The sequence below is a fragment of the Borostomias antarcticus genome (genome assembly GCF_949987555.1).
Source record: "Borostomias antarcticus genome assembly, chromosome: 5".
Classification (NCBI taxonomy): Eukaryota; Metazoa; Chordata; class Actinopteri; order Stomiiformes; family Stomiidae; genus Borostomias; species Borostomias antarcticus.
The window spans coordinates 14017614-14024097 of record NC_140238.1 but is presented as its reverse complement, the minus strand read 5'-3'; positions in this window follow the sequence as shown (position 1 = coordinate 14024097).

The following is a 6484-nucleotide window of genomic DNA, read 5'->3' as shown; positions in this document are numbered from 1 at the left end:
GTCTCTCCCTCTCTCAGTCTCTCCCTCTCTCAGTCTGTGTCTCTCTCAGTCTCTCCCTCTCTCAGTTTCTGTCTCTCTCTGTCTCTCCCTCTCTCGGTCTCTCCCTCTCTTAGTCTCTCCTTCTCTCAGTCTGTCTCTCTCAGTCTCTCCCTCCTCATTGATGGACCCGGGGCTGCTCCCGGCACACAGTGACTGCATTATCAGGCGGTTAAGCAGACGCCCGAGGCAGCCTTCCCTCTGTCACACACAGTGAATTAAGGACCCGGCACAGGACAATGAGCAGCTGTCTCTCCCTCTCTCTCTCTCTCTCTCTCCCCTAGTCTCCTATCGCTCTCTCCATGCGAACACCATGCAGGGGCATAGATTAACCACCACGTCTCCCCTGACTCTACCCACCCTCTCCTCCTGGTCTATCCACCCTCTCCTCCTGGTCTACCCACCCTCTCCTCCTGGTCTACCCACCCTCTCCTCCTGGTCTATCCACCCTCTCCTCCTGGTCTATCCACCCTCTCCTCCTGGTCTACCCACCCTCTCCTCCTGGTCTACCCACCCTCTCCTCCTGGTCTACCTACCCTCTCCTCCTGGTCTACCCACCCTCTCCTCCTGGTCTACCCACCCTCTCCTCCTGGTCTACCCACCCTCTCCTCCTGGTCTACCCACCCTCTCCTCCTGGTCTATCCACCCTCTCCTCCTGGTCTACCCACCCTCTCCTCCTGGTCTACCTACCCTCTCCTCCTGGTCTATCCACCCTCTCCTCCTGGTCTACCCACCCTCTCCTCCTGGTCTACCCACCCTCTCCTCCTGGTCCTCAGTAGGGCGGGTCACACACGACTGAGGTGACAGGGTGTCTGGGAAAGGCCTGGGAGCAGTCGGTATAGAGGGTGATGGTGGTGGTGGTGGTGGAGGAAGAGGAGGAGCAGGAGGTGGTGGTGGTGGTGGAGGAAGAGGAGGAGCAGGAGGTGGTGGTGGTGAGCTCCACGGGTCTGCTGTGCAGGACAACGAGCGGAAGAAGGTTATGAGCGGTAGCAGATGTTTCAGCTTTGGGTTTTTTGGCTGGAAAGGCCAATTAAGAGCTTGTCTTAATGACGCTGGCAGCCGTCCCATAAACCCGGTTCACTGACAGAGCTGCTCATTAGTCTGACCCGCCCAGGACCCCACCCTCGGGCCACACCCACCTTCCCTGGAGCAGGAAGCAGAAGACCAGGGGCTGCTAACCCAGGAGCCACGGGACCGGACATTCAAACAGGTACCCTTATGTCCGCTACTCTCTGTGACTATTACTGTAAGTGTGCACTCGTACAGTATGTGTGTGTGCATTTGCGTATCTGTGTGTATGTATGTGTGAGCAGCTGTGTGTGTATATGTGCGTGCATCTGTGCATGCATCGGTTCGTGTTTGTGTGTGTGTGTGTGTTTATGTGTGTGTGTGTGTGTGTGTGTGTGTGTGTGTGCACACCAGGCTGTGGTGGTAATGATGAGAGTTTTCCATTAGGTAGCTTTCCATTAGGTAGCATTAGTTAGCAGTACCCAAGGCGAGCGGAGCTGAGCAGCCAGGCTGCCAGCCACAGGAGTGATGGTTCGTGTTCGGAGGGGGGGGTTGAGAAGGCAGCACCACTGTGTTAAGAGCCCAATATAAAACATCCTGTAATTTACACGTCTGATTTTCCCATCCGTCTATGCGTATGAACCTGTGTCATTAATGCTGCTTTAATGGCCACAGAGAGAGCAGGGAGCAGGTTAACACTGGCAGTGGTTCTCTGCAGTGGTTCTCTTTAGTGGTTCTCTTCAGTGTTTTTCTTTAGTGGTTCTCTTCAGTGGTACTCTTCAGAGGTTCTCTGTGGTTCTCTTCAGTGGTTCTCTTTAGTGGTTCTCTTCAGTGAAAATCTGCTTTTTCTTTTAATGCCCCTCACTCCTGGAATGCCCTCCAACGCTTTTTAAAACTTGACTCAATGCCATCATTTTTAAAGTTCAAGTCCATGATTATGCACCATTGTACATATGTCTGTAATTGTTTTAGTATATCTTAACATTTCTTTTAGTATTTTTATATCGAGTTTATTCATTTAGTTACTGTTTTGTTCGCTCGTCGTCACTGTAAATGAGGGCAACCTCAGTGCCTCTCAAGCATAAATAAAGGTTTGAAATGAAAAAAAAAAAAAGTGGTTCTCTTCAGAGGTTCTCTTTAGTGGTTCTCTTCAGTGGTTCTTTTCAGTGGTTCTCTTTAGTGGTTCTCTTCAGGGGTTCTCTTTAGTGGTTCTCTTCAGTGGTTCTCTTCAGTAGTTCTCTTTAGTGGTTCTCTTAAGTCGTTCTCTTCAGATGTTCTCTTCAGTGGTTCTCTTCAGTGGTACTCTTCAGAGGTTCTCTGTGGTTCACTTCAGTGGTTCTCTTTAGTGGTTCTCTTTGGATGTTCTCTTCAGTGTTTCTCTTCAGTGGTAGTCTTCAGCGGTTCTCTTCAGAGGTTCTCTTTAGTGGTTCTCTTCAGTGGTTCTATTTAGTGGTTCTCTTCAGTGGTAGTCTTCAGTGGTTCTCTCAGTGGTTCTCTTAAGGTGTTCTCTTTAGTGGTTCTCTTCAGGGGTTCTCTTTAGTGGTTCTCTTCATTGGTTCTCTTCAGAGGTTCTCTTTAGTGGTTCTCTTTAGTGTTTCTCTTAAGTGGTTCTCTTAAGTGGTTCTCTTCAGAGGTTCTCCTAAGTGGTTCTCTTCAGTGGTTCTCTTCAGTGATTCTCTTCAGTGACAGGTTGCTGACATCCAGAGCAGACAGATAGAGAGATACACTCCTTGCCTAACAGGTGAGCTCCACACAGACCAGACCAGAACATGGTGGGATCCTCCACTGTCACGCTATCTGCTGTGACCTGTCCGCAGACCTGTCTACTGGGGGTTAAATCTCCGGCAGCAGGAGCTCCTCTTGGCAACAACACTCCCTATTGAGTTCTCATGAAAGTAAAGTAGGTCACCACAAATCTCTCGCTGGACGCACACGGCAGAAAACAAATGAAACGAGCAGATGAATGGATGAGGAGCTGGCCCTGCGCTGCACTGGCGGCAGAAGATACCAGAGGATTCCTGTTGTCTGTCTGTCTGTCTGTCTGTCTGTCCGGCCATCTGCCTGTTTGCCGATGTGCAAATATAGTGTAGAAAGAAAATATAGTGTAACAAATGAGATCAATTACAGAAAAACACTTTGCGTACACATGTTAGATGTACATGTACATGTATCTTTCTAGTCAGCTGCTGCTAATCCACCATGGCCAAGTGGATTCCGTTTGTTGTCTGAGCACAGACCTGTGATCCATTTTAACAAACCCTCCAAACAAGTGAACAGGCAGCACACCCCGGCTCACGACCCGTTTGTAGCACACATGCTGCTGTCCTCGCGACCATGGAGGCCAAGGTCCTAGACTGATCCAGTAAAAACCAGCCATGCAGGAAGTGAGAAGAGAGACGGGAAGGCTGAGCAAGGAGACAGGAAGTCAGTTTCAGAGACGCGGATAAACTGAACTGACTGAGACCGAAAAGACCAAGCGTTCGCTCTACACTCCGCAGGCCCGCGGAATGTTCCGTCCGATTGATAAAGCTTAAGTTGAACAGACGAGCAGAGTTCCTGGACGGGGAGCCCCTCCCCCAGCCCTCGCCTGCACACCCAGAGCGCCGGGGCGTATGTCTGCCAGATGTCCACGGCGAGGAGGGGAAAATAAAAGATCCCGGAGGCTGCCAGAGGTGTCCTGTATCTGAGCGGTTATTATCCTAACGATATAACATAACACATGCCGTCAGTCCCTCCAGGAGGCGCAACCTGAGCTATATTAGATCCTCCACGCCTTCGTCGAGCCGACCTCCGGAAGACGCGGTACAGTCGGGCACCGACCCTAGATCCCTCCGGAGGTCTGAGAGAGAAGGCAGAGGAGCTCTCACGGACGGCAGGGGTCCGTCCGGTGTAGTATATACATACTGTACTACTATTATACACAACATACACGTCTTAGACTGAGATGAATTGGAGTTTTCAGTGATATTCTGCAGTGTGTTTTACAGACCTGTGTGCATGTGTGATCCTTGATGTATCTAACTGTGAAGCTGGAGAGGGACCTGTCCCTTCCACCCGCACTGCACTGGCCACACTGACCACTGCCCCTCTGAAGAGTATAAATGATGCTGTTTGAGAGGTTTGGATACTAAGCAAGCCTGGCTAGTGGTGAGCAGTACGTGTTGTTTGAAGTACAGTAGACCAACATAGCTACAGAACCGTAACAGGTGTCAAAGCATTTGGGGTTGTGGTACTGGTCATTTGAATTTCCTGTCTTTTGAAGGTTTAATATATATACAGTATATATATTATATTTTTTTGAGGAGGGGAGGGGGGTTAATAGAGCCAGCATCGCCCCACAGTCTGTTGGTCTGGTTGAGGGGAGGGTAGGGGGGGACAGACACCGTCTCTGAACGTCAGCATACAGTAGTTCAACACCAGAGTCTTTACTGAAATGAGACACGAGGGATGAGTAAAGGAAAGAGCAGCAGAAGGAGGAACGCCCTGTCAAGCCCTCAACCCTGGGAAGAGAGACCTAGACAAAGAGGGGGAGAGAGAGATAACACCTGATAACACCAGAGAGATAACCTGAGGGTAAGAACAACTTACACACACACACACGCATGCACGCACGCACACACACACAGACACATATACACACACACACACACAAACACAGGAACAGTACACACTGTAAAAACACACACACAATGGAGACACTTTCATTACCACAAACTGGTAACTTTGGAAGATTGCATGAAAGACAAGACAAAGTTTCTCCATCTCTGAGTGATACATTCTAAGAATCTGAAACTCATTTAGATGAGATGACCACAAATATGCAAATATCCCCTCCCTGTTTAGATGTGTGGGATGTGTGGTAAAACCCATGAACTTTATAAATGCCACTTTGACTGTGCTGATAAGACACCTCAATAGAAGATGGCTTCGTAGAATGTCAGATGTGCAGTTATAAACAGGATGGACAGACAGACAGACAGACAGACAGACAGACAGACAGACAGACAGACAGACAGACAGACAGGCAGGAAGGCAGACAGACAGACAGACAGACAGACAGATAGACAGACAGACAGACAGACAGACAGACAGACAGACAGACAGACAGACAGACAGATAGACAGTCAGACAGACAGAAGTGAAGAAGGCAAACAAACTACTGTATAAGAAGAATCAACATTTAATTCAGACAGACAGACAGACAGACAGACAGACAGACAGACAGACAGACAGACAGACAGACAGACAGACAGACAGACGTGAAGAAGGCAAACAAACTACTGTATAAGAAGAATCGAAGATGAAGCCAAGAGACCAAGCTGGCTCTTAATATGTCCACACAGCCTGACAACATCCCTGGATCCTCGTTGACACGAGCGGTCGTTCACCAACACACTGCCCACCACAGAAACAGCCCTTCATCACGTTGCCTCTCTCCCAGAAAGAGGAAGGGGAAGAGGAGGTGGTGTCTGACAGGAGGAGTGTGGAGGGAAGTGAGAGTGGCCAGAGCTACATCTGCTCCAGATTCTCTCCTCTGGTTCAGAACCCTCACAGCCCGCATGATTGACCCTGGGTCACACACACACACACACACACACACACACACACACGCACACACATGCTCAGAAACAGACGCACTTGTATGCACACAGACATACACACCCACACATGCACACATACCCACACACACACACGCATGCACGCACGCACACACACAACCTTAAACCTGGTTCAGCAGAACAACAGCTAAACACACACACACAAAGACACAAACAAACCCACACAAACATAGACACACATACAGACACAGACACACACACACACACACATACACACACAGACACACACACAGGGGTAGCAGTTAATAAGTAAATAGGCTGTGCTCCATATCTGATCTGGCGTTGTCATGGTCTCTGTAGGAGGGAGCACTGTAAACTGGAGTGACGCAAATCACTGTTATCTTTTCACTCTTCTGAGAGAAGAATGGAGCCAAAGAGAGGGGAGAAAAGGGAATAGAGAGAGAGAGAAGGAGGGAGAAGAGAAAGAGAGAAAGACCCCCGCTCACTCTCTGTAACCCCCGTACAATTCACCCAGCTTTTCTGGGGCTCACTCTCTCATGGCAACCCGAAGTCTCCGCGAAAGAATCCCAGCATTCGGCCAAAGCCACCCCCCCACCCCCCTCCCCCTCACACACACACACACCCTCTCCCCCAACGGCCTGTTGCTCCTGGCGACCAGAGCTGAATGGATTCCTCCTCCGTTTGGAGAGAGAGGGGCGAGAACACCGCCGGCCTCTATCAGCGGCCGACCGACACGCCGCACCGCCCAGCCGTGTCCCGCCGCCGGCCGCCGGCGCATCACTGGACGAGGTTCAGACCTCCGCTGGCAGACGGGCCTTTATCACACCCCAAGATGCAGCACAATGAGACTGGACCACACT